Below are 14,076 nucleotides of genomic sequence, written 5' to 3' on the forward strand. Positions count from 1 at the left end.
TGGTAATGCCCAGTACATTGTAATGCCCATGCATTGTGCCCAACTTGTGCTTCTCATGTCACACACCCCTACATTAAGCATTTCACTACAATAAAGCCAAACATGTGGATGTTAACTGTGGTTTAGGCACATTGTGGTGCTCACAAGACAGGGGGGCATTTGGATTTGAAAGTGCTGATTTTGCTAGATTTCTTTTTTGAGGGGGAGCTATAGCACTTTTCCAGAGCCATTGTGCTCCTAGTAGCAAGTGTTACTAACACACTTAAAAATGCTTTTTTATTAAGAGATCTAAGAAGCTGGCCATAGCTGTGAGACCTGGAAGTCGTCATAATGTCATCATAATGACCTCGGATTGCTATTGCAACGATTGGGCCCCTTGATCACATCGCGGGAGTCCCGATCACTTGGGAGAAGCAGTGCATTCTCTCTAAGCCCCTAAATGCTGCGATTTCTATTAATCACAGCATTTATGGGGTTAGACAGTGGTGGTTTGGGCACTGCTCCTGGCTGTGAGAGCCAGGGCTTGGCTGTCATGTAAGACGAGCTCCTGGCAGTGATCGCGTGGGGCACAGCTTATGTGCCCCATGCAATTGCCATGATGTACACATGCATCGTAGGTAGGGAACCCCTTCCAAATCATGACATGGATACATTATAGGCCATGAAGGGATTAAGGGGCTTTCTCATCAGGGGTGAATATATCATTGGTGCAACCTTTTTGCTCAGGGGCCCAAGCGGTACGGTTACTTATTTCATGTTCTATGACCAAACCATGTCCCTGTACAGTCAGACACATCCATTACAGGGTACATAGTAGTGGCACATATATAAGATTATCTCAGCACAGGAACATTTTTTTTAAACGCATCCAATTGTGGAAATTATTTTTATTCCACGATCAGTTAATTAAACTGAACTTTGTTCGTGGGAATACCCCTCTAATGAGTTGCCGTTTCACCATATATAGTGAAATTAAGGGTAATGGCGGTGTATGTTATTAAAAAAACACCCAGCCCTTGCCCAATGGAAAGTGTGTTTTTATATCATTCTATTGGACTGGCCAAAAATACAAGAAGAACATTTTGACTACTCTCCAACAACTGTTCATCTCACAAACTGTAACAAAATACGAACATGGCACATAATGATCTAATCTGATACACGATACATACACACACTTTCTCCTGCCACTTTTTAATAACTCCTGTGGTCATTTGTTAAACTATTAAAAATACACAAATGTAAAAGTTTTGCAAACTCCAAAAAAGGATCATTGAAATGTATACCTCCAAGGGTCAGCTCATGATGGAAGTAAAATCTTTATTTGACGAGATAAGCAATCAACTGAAATCTATCCTCTTTAAATAAACTGATTCTCAAGTATTTTCCCAGTGTTAGTGTAGCTTGTTGTCTGTGATATCCCCTAGGGCTCTTTCCTCTGCTCTCTGATTTGGTGTATAAAGGCAGCTCGGGATGATGGATTACTGTGTCATTGCAGCCTGCAAAGGATTAATTTGTTTCATTGATTCCTCTTTAGGCAGATTGCCAGGATTCTGTGCTTCCCACCTTTCTCCCAGACTTCCAGCAGTAATAGACAGTAATAGTCTAAGACAAATCTGCCTTTTCTTGTGTGAGTAGGAGCAGAGATTCTACGAAAGCTGCAAAAATGGCTCATTGTCTATGTGTTTCTATTATTCTCTGACACCAATGTAAAAATTCTGCTTTATGCTATAATGAAGATAAAAAAAAATATAGGTGCAAGTGAGGATCAAAATTCTTAAAATATGCATGTGTATAGTTTTGCTAATCAGGTATGTTCTGAAACAGTTTCATGTCAAATTACTAGAATTTATGACTATGTAAAAATATAAACTTAAAACAAATATAACAGTGAAAATAAAATACACTATCGAATAGTCCAATGAAGGTCCCCGTGCAATAAAGCAAGGTAACTAATGTATAAAGATTGTAATGTATTGGGGTTAACTAATGATTCAAATGCAAAATACCTAAAAAATAATGGTATCAATTTGTATAATAATTCACCCAATTCTACATACAGTTGATCCACCAAATCAGAACGGAATATTCTCTAATGTAATTCTGTGAAGAAGAGAAGGGGATGGAGCTAAATAATTTGGGCAAACAAATTTGTGCTTCATAAATATCAAATTAATTCACCAATTCAGGTAAAGTAGAATTATCACTGCTAAAACATTTTTTTATAAACTGCTGCTATATATATTTTATTGAGGAAAGGGATGTAGTCCCCAATCTTATAAATAATCACGTAATCTTAGTCGACCTTCAGGCTATACACATTGGAAGGAAATACATACCAAGATTACTTACTGAAAAAGAAAACATTGGGTGAACTGAATTATAGTTCATAGTTGAGATAAGCAAATCTTCCAATTCACTAGATTTGCTATTTTTCTCCCAAAAACTTGCTTTGAAACAAAATGATTCACTGAGAATCGACACTACAGCAAATCCTCCAATTGCTTTGAAAGATGTGCATGACAGTGTTCTCTTTTGTTTGGACCCCAATCTTCTCATTGCTATGCTGTCACACACACATGCACGCACACACACACAGACACACACACACAGACACACACACACGGAGACACACACACACACACACACACACTAGCTCAACAGTTTCTATAATGTTTTAGGACTTTAAGGTGGGCTTTGCACACTACAACATCGCAGGTGCGATGTCGGTGGGGTGAAATTGAAAATTACGTACTTCCGGCATCGCCTGCAACATCGTAGTGTGTAAAGGCTCGATGATACGATTAACGAGCGCAAAAGCGTCGTAATCGTATCATCGGTGCAGCGTCGGCGTAATCCATAATTACGCTGACGCGACGGTCCGATGTTGTTCCTCGCTCCTGCGGCAGCACACATCGCTGTGTGTGAAGCCGCAGGAGCGAGGAACATCTCCTACCGGCGTCACCGCGGCTTCCGTAGGATATGAGGAAGGAAGGAGGTGGGCGGGATGTTTACATCCTGCTCATCTCCACCCCTCCGCTCCGATTGGCCGCCTGCCGTGTGACGTCGCAGTGACGCCGCACGACTCGCCCCCTTAATAAGGAGGCGGGTCGCCGGCCAGAGCGACGGTCGCAGGGCAGGTGAGTGCATGTGAAGCCGGCGTAGCGATGTCGCAATGTGCAAACCCCGCCTAAGACTTTCTCTCCCTATATTTATGGAAAAGTTGAACTATGACATCCTCTTACTATTTACAGTCACCAAAAGATGGCCGCTGCATTTCTTTCCAGTCCCTTCTGATTAGCTGTGCCATACTATGGGATGTGATAGCTCCAAGGAATTAAGGGGAAGCCCACCTGAGTTCGTGAATTCCTACTCTGACTGATACAATTTTTTGCTGTATGTAAAATGGCGAAATGGCAAATTGTTCGAATTCCCTTAAGGGTGCTTTGCACGCTGCGACATTGTTACCGATATATCGTCGAGGTCACGTCCTTAGTGATGCACATCCGGCGCCGGTAGTAACACAGCAGCATGTGACACCAAGGAGCGACGATCAATGATTGCAAAATCATTCAAAAACGGTGATCGTTGACACGGCGCTCCTTTCCTTAATATCGCTGCTGCCACAGGTACGATGTTGTTCGTCGTTCCTGCGGCATCACACATCGCTATGTATGACACCACAGGAACGACGAACATCTCCTTACCTGCGTCCACAGGCAATGCGGAAGGAAGGAGGTGGGCGGGATGTTACGTCCCGCTCATCTCCGCCTCTCCGCTTCTATTGGCCGGCCGCTTAGTGACACCGCAGTGACGTCGCTATGATGCCTAACGCACCTCCCCCTTGAGGGAGGGATTGTTCTTCGGTCATAGCGACGTCACTGACAAGGTATGTGCGTGTGACGCTGCTGTAGCGATAATGTTCGCTACAGCAGTGATCACAAAATATCACACATACGCCGGGGGCAGGTGCTATCGCGCTCGACATTGCTAACTATCACTAGCGATGTTCAGCGTAGTGCTAAAAAATTGACACAAATTCGATTTGCATTGAATTGATTCGCTCATCTCTAATTGACAATAAAATAACTGTAGTAATCAGTGTCCAGCCGCTAGTGCCAATGATTATCTTCGGGGGCGCATGACAAGAAAATAGTTCTACCTTTTTACAACTGAATACTAGGCTGCACAAGAAAGACATAGCAGAGCTTGAGGAAGATCAAGGCATCTAAAACAATGCATGGGTGCGTGAACGTCAGTATCTAGAAACATTATCAAAATTAGGGTTATTTAGGTTACAGGAAAGATAGATGGTTGGTGACTTATTAACTATTTACAAAATATAGAAATCTAGATCAATAAAGAGATTCCCTCCATGATCTATTTATAACCAGGAATGTAACAATAGGACATTCATTTTGGCTGGAGGAAAGATGGTTTCTACACCAACATAGAAGGATAAGAGGGGGAATTGTAGAACTATCTGTATCTGATAGTTTTCATGGTCAAATCACTGAATGAGCCTTGATGCCTTTTCTGAGGGTAACAATAGTAAAGTTATTATTATTAGATTACTAGAGATGAGTTCCTCATGTAAGGATTTGTACTGATTGCCATATTGGGATTTTTTCTGCAAGGTAAATATTATTATTATTATAGCGCCATCAATTCCATGGAGCTTTACATGTGAAAGGGGTATACATAATAGGGAAAAGTACAATAATCATAAACAATACAAGGTACAGACTGGTACAGGAGGATAGAGGTCCCTGCCCGCAAGGGCTCATAGTCTACAAGGAATAGGTGAGGATACAGTAGGTGAAGGTAGAGCTGATTGTGCGGCGCTGTATCAGACTGAGGGTTACGGCAGGTTGTAGGCTTGTCGGAAGAGGTGGGTCTTCAGGTTCCTTTTGAAGCTTGTCAATGTAGGTGAGAGTCTGATGTGTTGTGGCAGAGCATTCCAGAGTATGGGGGTGGCACGGGAGAAATCTTGGATGCGATGGTGGGAAGAGGAGATGAGAGGGGAGTAGAGAAGGAGATCCTATGAGAATCGAAGGTTACCTGCAGGTAAGTAGCGGGAGACTAGGTCAGAGATGTAGGGAGGAGACAGGTTGTTGATGGCCTTGTAGATCATGGTTAGGGTTTTGAACTGGAGTCGTTGGGCAATGGGAAGCCAGTGAAGGGATTGGCAGAGAGGAGAGGTCGGGGAGTAGCGGGGAGACAGGTGGATTAGCCGGGCAGCATAGTCTAGAATAGATTGTAGGGGTGCGAGACTGTTAGAAGGGAGGCCACAGAGCAGGAGGTTGCAATAATCCAGGTGGGAGATAAGGTTTTTGCAGCTTCTTGGGAAAGGAATAATAAAATTGAAGTTTTGGTAAGTTTGGATGAACATTGCATTTCATGTGACTAAACTGGATAGACTTCTTTCTTTTTTCAGAAATACAGTGGAACCTTGGTTTACGAGAACATTCCGCTCTGGGAGTGTGCTCGTAATCCAAGTTACTCGTCTAGCAAAGCAAACTTTCCCATAGGAAATAATTGAAACTCAGACACTTCATTCCACAAGTTGTGCAATATCCCATCTTGGTCCCCTATTGTGACATTCCACACACACACAAACACGTGCACACACACACAAATACAAATACACACACACATTATGCTCACCTTACCCTCCGTTCCCTCGGCAGCCTCCTGGTTCTTGTAGTCCGTAAGTATCCGGTAAGCATCACGACGATGCAGGAGCTTCCGCCGTCAGCGTCAATGTCATACGTATGAGCCGCTTGCCTCTAATTGGCCAGCACGCTGCCTTTGAGAAGCGCTGACAGCGGACGTTCCTCCATTGTAGCGATGGTTACCCAATACACATAATGTACCTGCGGACTACAAGAACCAGGAGGCCGCAGAGGGAACGGAGGGTAAGGTGAGCATAATATGTGTGTGTGCATGTGTGTTTGTGCGTGTTTGTGCTTACTGCAAGAGCGGGTCAGAGTGCGGTGAAAGTACGGAACCGGAAGTGTGTGCGGTGAGTACTTGCTAGTACAGCAAAATTGCTCGTAAACTGAGTTACAAATTTACAGCAAGCTTTGCTCATATAACGAAATACTCGCTAACTGGGTTACTCGTAAACCAAGGTTCTACTGTACTATGTTCATACATAAAATAATAAATATATATAAAAGCTTTTATGAATAATTGCTTACTGACTAAATCAGCTGTATAAATGTGAGCATGGACATAAAAGATGATGTACTCTACATAGATTTCATCAATGAAGAAAAGGAATGCAACACTGGGAAATCCAAACTACTGTATGTGACAATGGGATTGGTAGCAACTACCTGTCTTACTTCGTCATCTATACCGTATTTTTCGGGCTATAAGACGCACCTGACCAAAAGACGTACCCTGGTTTTAAAGGAGGAAAATAGGAAAATAAAATTTTAACCAAAAAATATGGTCATGACACACTGTTATGGGGCGAGGATCTGCTGCTGACACTGTTATGGGGGTAATGTCCCCAAATTCTCTACTAAGGTACCCCATTCTGGTAAGGATCCTCCTGCCTTGTATATGATCCTGCTCATATACCCCCATCCTGCTCATAATATACCCCCCATCCATCCTTCTCATAATATACCCCCCATCCATCCTGCTCATAATATACCCCCCATCCATCCTGCTCATAATATACCCCCCATCCATCCTCCTCATAATATACCCCAGTCCATCCTGCTCATGATATACCCCCGTCCCTCCTGCTCATGATATACCCCCATCCATCCTGCTCATGATATACCCCCATCCATCCTGCTCATGATATACCCCCATCCATCCTGCTCATGATATACTCCCATCCATCCTGCTCATGATATACCCCCATCCATCCTGCTCATGATATACCCCCATCCATCCTGCTCATGATATACCCCCATCCATCCTGCTCATGATATACCCCCATCCATCCTGCTCATGATATACCCCCATCCATCCTGCTCATGATATACCCCCATCCATCCTGCTCATGATATACCCCCATCCATCCTGCTCATAATATACCCCCATCCTGATATATGGCCTGTGGCACAGAAAAAAAAAATAAACGTTTATACTCACCTTTCCTCACTCCCTGAAGCACCGATCTCTGTCTCAGCTGCAGCGCCGCTGTGTGGAGCCGTCACCGTGTGTGGAGCCGTCACCGTTGTCTGCAGCATCGCAAATCGATGTCTTCCTGTCTGTGCCGGTTGGCTGAGCTGGTGGACACTAGCGGCGCGCACAGCGATGACGTCATCGCTGTGCGCGCCGCTAGTGTCCAGATCAGCTGACCGGCACAGACAGGAAGACATCGCGCGATGCTGCAGGGGGATGGCTCCACAAGCGCTGATGGTTGAGTACACTGATTCACTGCTTCCCGCGCTGATAATGATGCACGGGGGCAGTGAATACAGCCGCACATGATCACTCCAGGCTGTAGTTGCCAGGGGTGATCAAGTCCGGCTGTTAATTATGCGCGCACCCAGCCGCCCATCACCCCGCCCACCTGTCAGCGCCGGTTTTGCTGAGAGATGATGGGCGGGAGGATGGGCGTGCATATGTAATGAGCGGGCCTACGTGGTCACGGCAGGCGCTGCTGCAGCCTGCTCGTGCCCCCGATGGCCCGCTCCACCGCAGCACCCACATTCCCGGCCGCAGCCCTATAGTCAGACCATAAGACGCACCCCCCACTTTCCCCCAACATTTGGGGGGAAAAAAGTGCATCTTATGGTCCGAAAAATACGGTAATTAATCTATCTTTTATTAATTGTCAGTTGGATCTAATATCATATACAGTGTATCACAAAAGTGAGTACACCCCTAACATTAGTGTAAATATTTTTATATCTTTTCATGGGACAACACAGAAGATATGACACTTTGATACAATGTAAAGTTGTCAGTGTACAGCTTGTATAACAGTGTAAATTTGGTGTGCCCTCTAAATAACGCAACACAAAGCCATTAATGCCTATATCATTAGCAACAAAAGTGAGTACACCCCCTATCTGAAAATGGCCAAATTGTGCCCAATTAGCCATTCTCCCTTTCGGTGTCATGTGACTCATTAGAGTTACAAAGACGCATGTGGGAATGGGGAGCAGGTGTGTTAAATGTGGTGTTATTGCTCACACATGCTCTCATACTGGTCTCTGGAAGTTCAACATGGTAGCTCATAGCAAAGAATTCTCTGAGGATCTGAAAAAAAGAATTGTTGCTTTTAGTAAAGATGGCCTAGTCATAAGAAGATTGCCAACACCCTGAAACTGAGCTTCAGCATGGTGGCCCCAAAACTATTCAGTAGTTTATCATGACAGGTTGCCTCGCCATGGTTGATCAAATAAGTTTTGTGCACATGCTCAGCGTCATATCCAGAGGCTTCTTTTCAAAATAAATGTATAAGTGCTGTCAGCATTGCTGCAGAGGTTAAAGAGGGGGGGGGGGGGTGTTGCAGCCTGCCAGTGCTCAGACCACAAGCCACACACTGCCACAAATTGGTCTGCATGGCTGTCGTCCCAGAATGAAGTCTCTTCTAAAAATGATGCACACAGTTTGCTGCAGACAAGCAGAGTAAGGACATGGATTACTGGAACCATGTCCTGTGGTCTGATGAGACCAAGATAAACTTATTTGGTTGAGATGGCTTCACATGTGTGGTGGCAGTCAGGTTAAGAGTACAAACACAAGCGTGTCTTGCCTACATTGAAGCATGGTGGTGGATGTGTCATGGTTGGAGGTCTGCATGAGTGCTGTTGGCTGTGACTGTGAGGAGCTATTGTTCATTGAGGGAATCATGAATGCCAACATGTACTGTATACTGAAGCAAAGCATGATCCTCTCCCCTCAGAAACTGGGCTGCAGGGCAGTATTACAACATTGTGATCCCAACTGAGGGTAAAGATACTGGATTGGTCAAGCATATCTAGATACTGGATTGGTCAAGCATATCTCCAGACCTAATCCCTATTGAGCAACTAAAAAAAATTGTTTAAAAGAACTGAGAGTCCTCAGTGGTTGATACCTTTTAATGGCTAACTGAAAAGATGGTAATAATTGCAAGCTTTCGAGACTACTCAGGTCTCTTCATCAGGCATGGTATAACACAAAATCTGAAGAGTCACATATTTATACACAACAGGACATAGAAAAGTGCAGTAAAAAAAAAACAAAAAAAAAACAAGTTATATAAAACAGAACTATCACTATGGCAGGGGGGGGGGGGCAAACTGTTGTGGCCATAAATTTTGCTGCAGTTCAGTGTGAAAGTTTTATTGTCCTTTGATAAGGATCTGGTCCGGGCTGTGACACGCTCGGATGGTCAGAGGAGCACATCTCTTAACTGATGTAAAAAGACATGAATCCATGAGACACATTCATTCCTACTCTGAATGTGTCAAAGGTCATCATAAGTTTGTACTCCCATAGTCGCCGGTCTCTCTGGGACTTGAAGTTTCCTTTCAATACCAGCAATTTCATGTCCATGATGCTGTGGTCTGGGTTACAGAAATGTTTGGCCACAGGTAGATCCATCCTTTTTTCTCTAATTGTGTGGCGGTGAGAATTCATCCTTGTCCTGAGCTGTTGTCCTGTCTCCCCTACATACAGACCCCCAGTTGGACATTTGGTACCTGAAGGTACCTGGGATCTTGTAGTCCTGATGTGATCTGGGAATCTTTATCTTGCCCTTTGTCAATATTAATGGACAGGTCCCTGTCCTCTCCAACAACAGGAACATTTCCCTGCAACCAGAAAAAATGTAAGACCTGTCCATTAATATTGACAAAGGGCAAGATAAAGATTCCCAGATCACATCAGGACTACAAGATCCCAGGTACCTTCAGCTGCACCACAACCAATGTGGTGTACTTAATTATATGTACCAAATGTCCAACTGGGGGTCTGTATGTAGGGGAGACAGGACAACAGCTCAGGACAAGGATGAATTCTCACCGCCACACAATTAGAGAAAAAAGGATGGATCTACCTGTGGCCAAACATTTCTGTAACCCAGACCACAGCATCATGGACATGAAATTGCTGGTATTGAAAGGAAACTTCAAGTCCCAGAGAGACCGGCGACTATGGGAGTACAATCTTATGATGACCTTTGACACATTCAGAGTAGGAATGAATGTGTCTCATGGATTCATGTCTTTTTACATCAGTTAAGAGATGTGCTCCTCTGACCATCCGAGCGTGTCACAGCCCGGACCAGATCCTTATCAAAGGACAATAAAACTTTCACACTGAACTGCAGCAAAATTTATGGCCACAACAGTTTCCCCCCCCCCCCCCCTGCCATAGTGATAGTTCTGTTTTATATAACTTGTTTTTTTTTTGTTTTTTTTTTACTGCACTTTTCTATGTCCTGTTGTGTATAAATATGTGACTCTTCAGATTTTGTGTTATACCATGCCTGATGAAGAGACCTGAGTAGTCTCGAAAGCTTGCAATTATTACCATCTTTTCAGTTAGCCATTAAAAGGTATCAACCACTGAGGACTCTCAGTTCTTTTAAACAATTTTTTTTATCTCTACTGGCTAACACGGTACAAAGATATATTTTACTTGTATTGAGCAACTGTGAGGCATCCTCAAAAAAAAGGTAGAGGAGCACAAGGTTTATAACATCCACCAGCTTCATCATGTCATTATGGAGAAGTGGGAGAGAATTCCAGTGGCTCCTGTTAAGCTCTAGTGAATTCAATGCATAAGAGAGATAACGCAGTGCTTAAAAATAATGGTGATCACACAAAATATTGCCACTTTTGGCACAATTTGGCCATTTTCACTTAGAGGTGAACTCATTTTTGTTGCCAACAGTTTTGACAGTAATGGTTGTGAGTTGAGTTATTTATATGGCACACCAAATTTACACTGTTATGCAAGCTGTACACTGACTACTATTTTATATTGTATCATATCTTCAGTGTTGTCTAGTGATGAGCGGACCCGGACTATAAAAGTCCGGATCCGCGCGGTTTCAAAAGAACCCGTGCACCAACCCTGGGCCCGGGGTTCTCCGGGAACTCCGAGTAACAATCTTGATCCAGCAATTCGGGTAATAAAAAAAAAAATAAAATAAAGAAAATAAGGGGAAAGAAGGGGTGCTATACTTACTGAGTTTTCTGCATGTCTGTAGCGCTACTTCCGAGGCCGCTGATTATCCTTCATACACATTCAGTACTTCCCCCACCCACCGGCAGTCCTGGCGTCTCTGATCAGTTGCAGTCAGACAAGACCCCAGCCTTTTTGACAGCGTGTCTGACTGCTTTCAATCATAGGCACTGTGTGTATCTATATTGGTGTAAAAATAAATAAATAAAAAAATTGGCATAGGGTCCTCATATTATGATACCCAGCACAGATAAAGCATACAGCTACAGGTTGCAGCCCCCAGCTATCTGCTTATCTTTGTTGTGAATCAAAATAAAAGGGACCGCATTTGGCTGTTTAAAATTATTTAAATAAATAATTTTTAAAAAATGGCGTGCGGGCCCCCCAATTTTAAAACCCAGCCATGATAAAGCCAAGAGCTGGGGGCTATTTTTTTTAGGCTGGGGAGACCCATGATTATTGGGCACCCCCAGCCTAAAAATAACAGCCTGTAGCCACCCAGAATTGTCACAACAATTAGATGTAACATTCCCGGAACTATACCAAGCTCATGCTGATTGCCCTGGTGCAGTGGCAGTTGGGGTCATAAGGGGCTCACAGCTGCCACTAAGTCCTAGATTAGTAATGGGAGGTGGGGCAAAGAACATGACCGCCACAGTGATGAGCGGTGATGTCACTCAGGTTATTTGTGGTTACAGCTGGAGGTTTGTATGGTCCTCCACCTGTGACTGCAGGTAACTTGACCTCAGGTGACCTCATTGAACTGAGTGACCTCAGGTGAGGTCACTGAGTTCACAGAAAACAGTTTTGGTGCCATTTCAGTGCAGTTTTCTTCCATGTGGTGCAAATTTGGTGCTGAAATGTGTGCACCAGATTTCAGCATCAAATCTGCACCTCCTGGCAGAAAACTACACCAAAATGGCTTAAAAATCTTGTGTTGATATTTTTACACCATATTCATGCACACCTACACCTAATGGCAAAAAAAATACATCACTATCGCATCAAAATGGAATGGTATTTTGATGCATTTTTTTTGCCAGGAGGTGAAGATTGGGTGTATGAATATGGTGTAGAAATTTCAGCACCAAATCTGCTTCTCTTGGCAAAAAAACACTTTTTTTTGCCAGGAAATGCAGGTCTGTGAACTAAGTGACCTCACATCAGGTGAGGTCACTGAGCTTACTAAGGTCACCTGAGATCAGCTTAGCTTCGATTGCAGGTGGAGGACAATGGGAACCTCCACCTGTGACCGCAAATAGCCTAGGTGTCATCACCGCTCATTGCTGCGGCTCAGTCATTCTCTGCTTGAAGCCCACAGTGGGCAGCCATGTTCTATGCCCGAATTCTGTTAGTTCAGATGTAGCAGAGCTTGTATCATCATGGAACCTCATGTGGATTATGTTGGACCTGGGTGTTTTTGGGGTTAATAAAGAGGTGAAAAAGGATGTGTGTATTTTATTTCAAATAAAGGATTTTTTCAGTGTTTGTGCTTATTTCCTTTCCCTTACAGATTAGTAATGAGGGGGTCTCATAGATGCCTCCCATTACTAATCTAGGGCTTATTGGCAGATGTGAGCTGTCATTAACCCATTATTACACCAATTGCCACTGCACTAGGGCAATCAGGATGAGCTGGGTAAAGCTCCAGGAGGGTTGCATCTAATGGATGCGACAATCCTGGGCAGCTCCAGGCTGCTATTTTTAGGCTGGGGGGCCCAATAAGCAAGGGTCTTCTCAACCTGAGATTACCTGCCGCAGCTGTCGACTTTATCATGGCTGAGTAACAAAATTGGGAGACCACATGCCGTTTTTTAAAATTATTTATTTAAATAATTTTTTAAAAAAGCCACATTTGGTCCCTCTTATTTTGATACACAGCCAAGATAAGCACACGATTGGTGGCTGCAGTCTATAACCGTAAGCTTTATCTGTGTTGGGTATCATAATATGGGAGGACCCTACACCATTTTTTAAATTTATTTTTACACCAATATATAAACACAGACTGCGTCTCTGATTGAAACACAGTGTGAGGGCACATCTGACTGCAACCAATCAGAGACATGGGAACTTCCGGTGGGTGGGGGAAGCAATCCATATGAATGAAGGAAGTAGCATTACAGCCCCATGGAGACTGGTAAGTATAAAACTCTTGCTCCAATACCCCTATCCCTTCTACCACCATTTTTAAGCGATTGATTCAGTTCCCCATAGATTTATATAGGGACCAGTGTCCGGACAGATATCCTGGATCAATTCTGGGCACGAAGCGAGTTTTTAAAAAAAATAAAATAAAATGAAAAAGCTATGAACCAAATATCCTTCATATTCAAAATCTCCGATTCCATTTTCAATACTTTTTTCATACTGCACCTGTTTTCTGGAATGCAATATCTTTAACAATCAGATAAATATCCAACATCCACAATTCAGACTGTGCCCTAAAAATGCATGCATTATAGCAAACATATATTTTATAAACAAAGTTGTGTCCCCACTTCATTTATTATTCTTAAAGAAGCACTCTCAACAAAAGATGTATCGTAAACCTTTCTAAATTGGTCTATAATGTAATGTAGTTGTATTAAACTACTTACAAAATTTCCCCTGGTTTTAAAATCTGCTCTGGTCTCTTTTTAGATCACATGAACACTGCTTTACTTTGCTTACTCCCACAGGGACCATTATGAAGAGCATAGCCATTGGAGTTTTAGAACAAAGACTCCATAGGGGCTTCTTGTCTACACATAAACCCCCTTGAGGTGTGACCAGTCCGATTTAAAGTCACATGACCATGAAAAGGACTATTAGAAGCTACTGAAGACGATTGGCAAGTATTTTAGAACAACTTCACCACATTACAAACAAAAAAGTTTAGGGGATAACATTTTTGTTGGGCATGTCCTTTACAAGCCTTATCAC

General features: G+C 43.3%; 1 pseudogene; it reads left to right on the forward strand.

Moving 5' to 3' along the window:
* Positions 1 to 6,231: 6,231 nt before the first annotated feature.
* Positions 6,232 to 14,076, forward strand: part of LOC142254686 (tumor protein p53-inducible nuclear protein 2-like) — a 162,447-nt pseudogene continuing 154,602 nt past the window's right edge.

The sequence above is a fragment of the Anomaloglossus baeobatrachus genome, chromosome 1, assembly GCF_048569485.1.
Source record: "Anomaloglossus baeobatrachus isolate aAnoBae1 chromosome 1, aAnoBae1.hap1, whole genome shotgun sequence".
Taxonomy (NCBI): Eukaryota; Metazoa; Chordata; class Amphibia; order Anura; family Aromobatidae; genus Anomaloglossus; species Anomaloglossus baeobatrachus.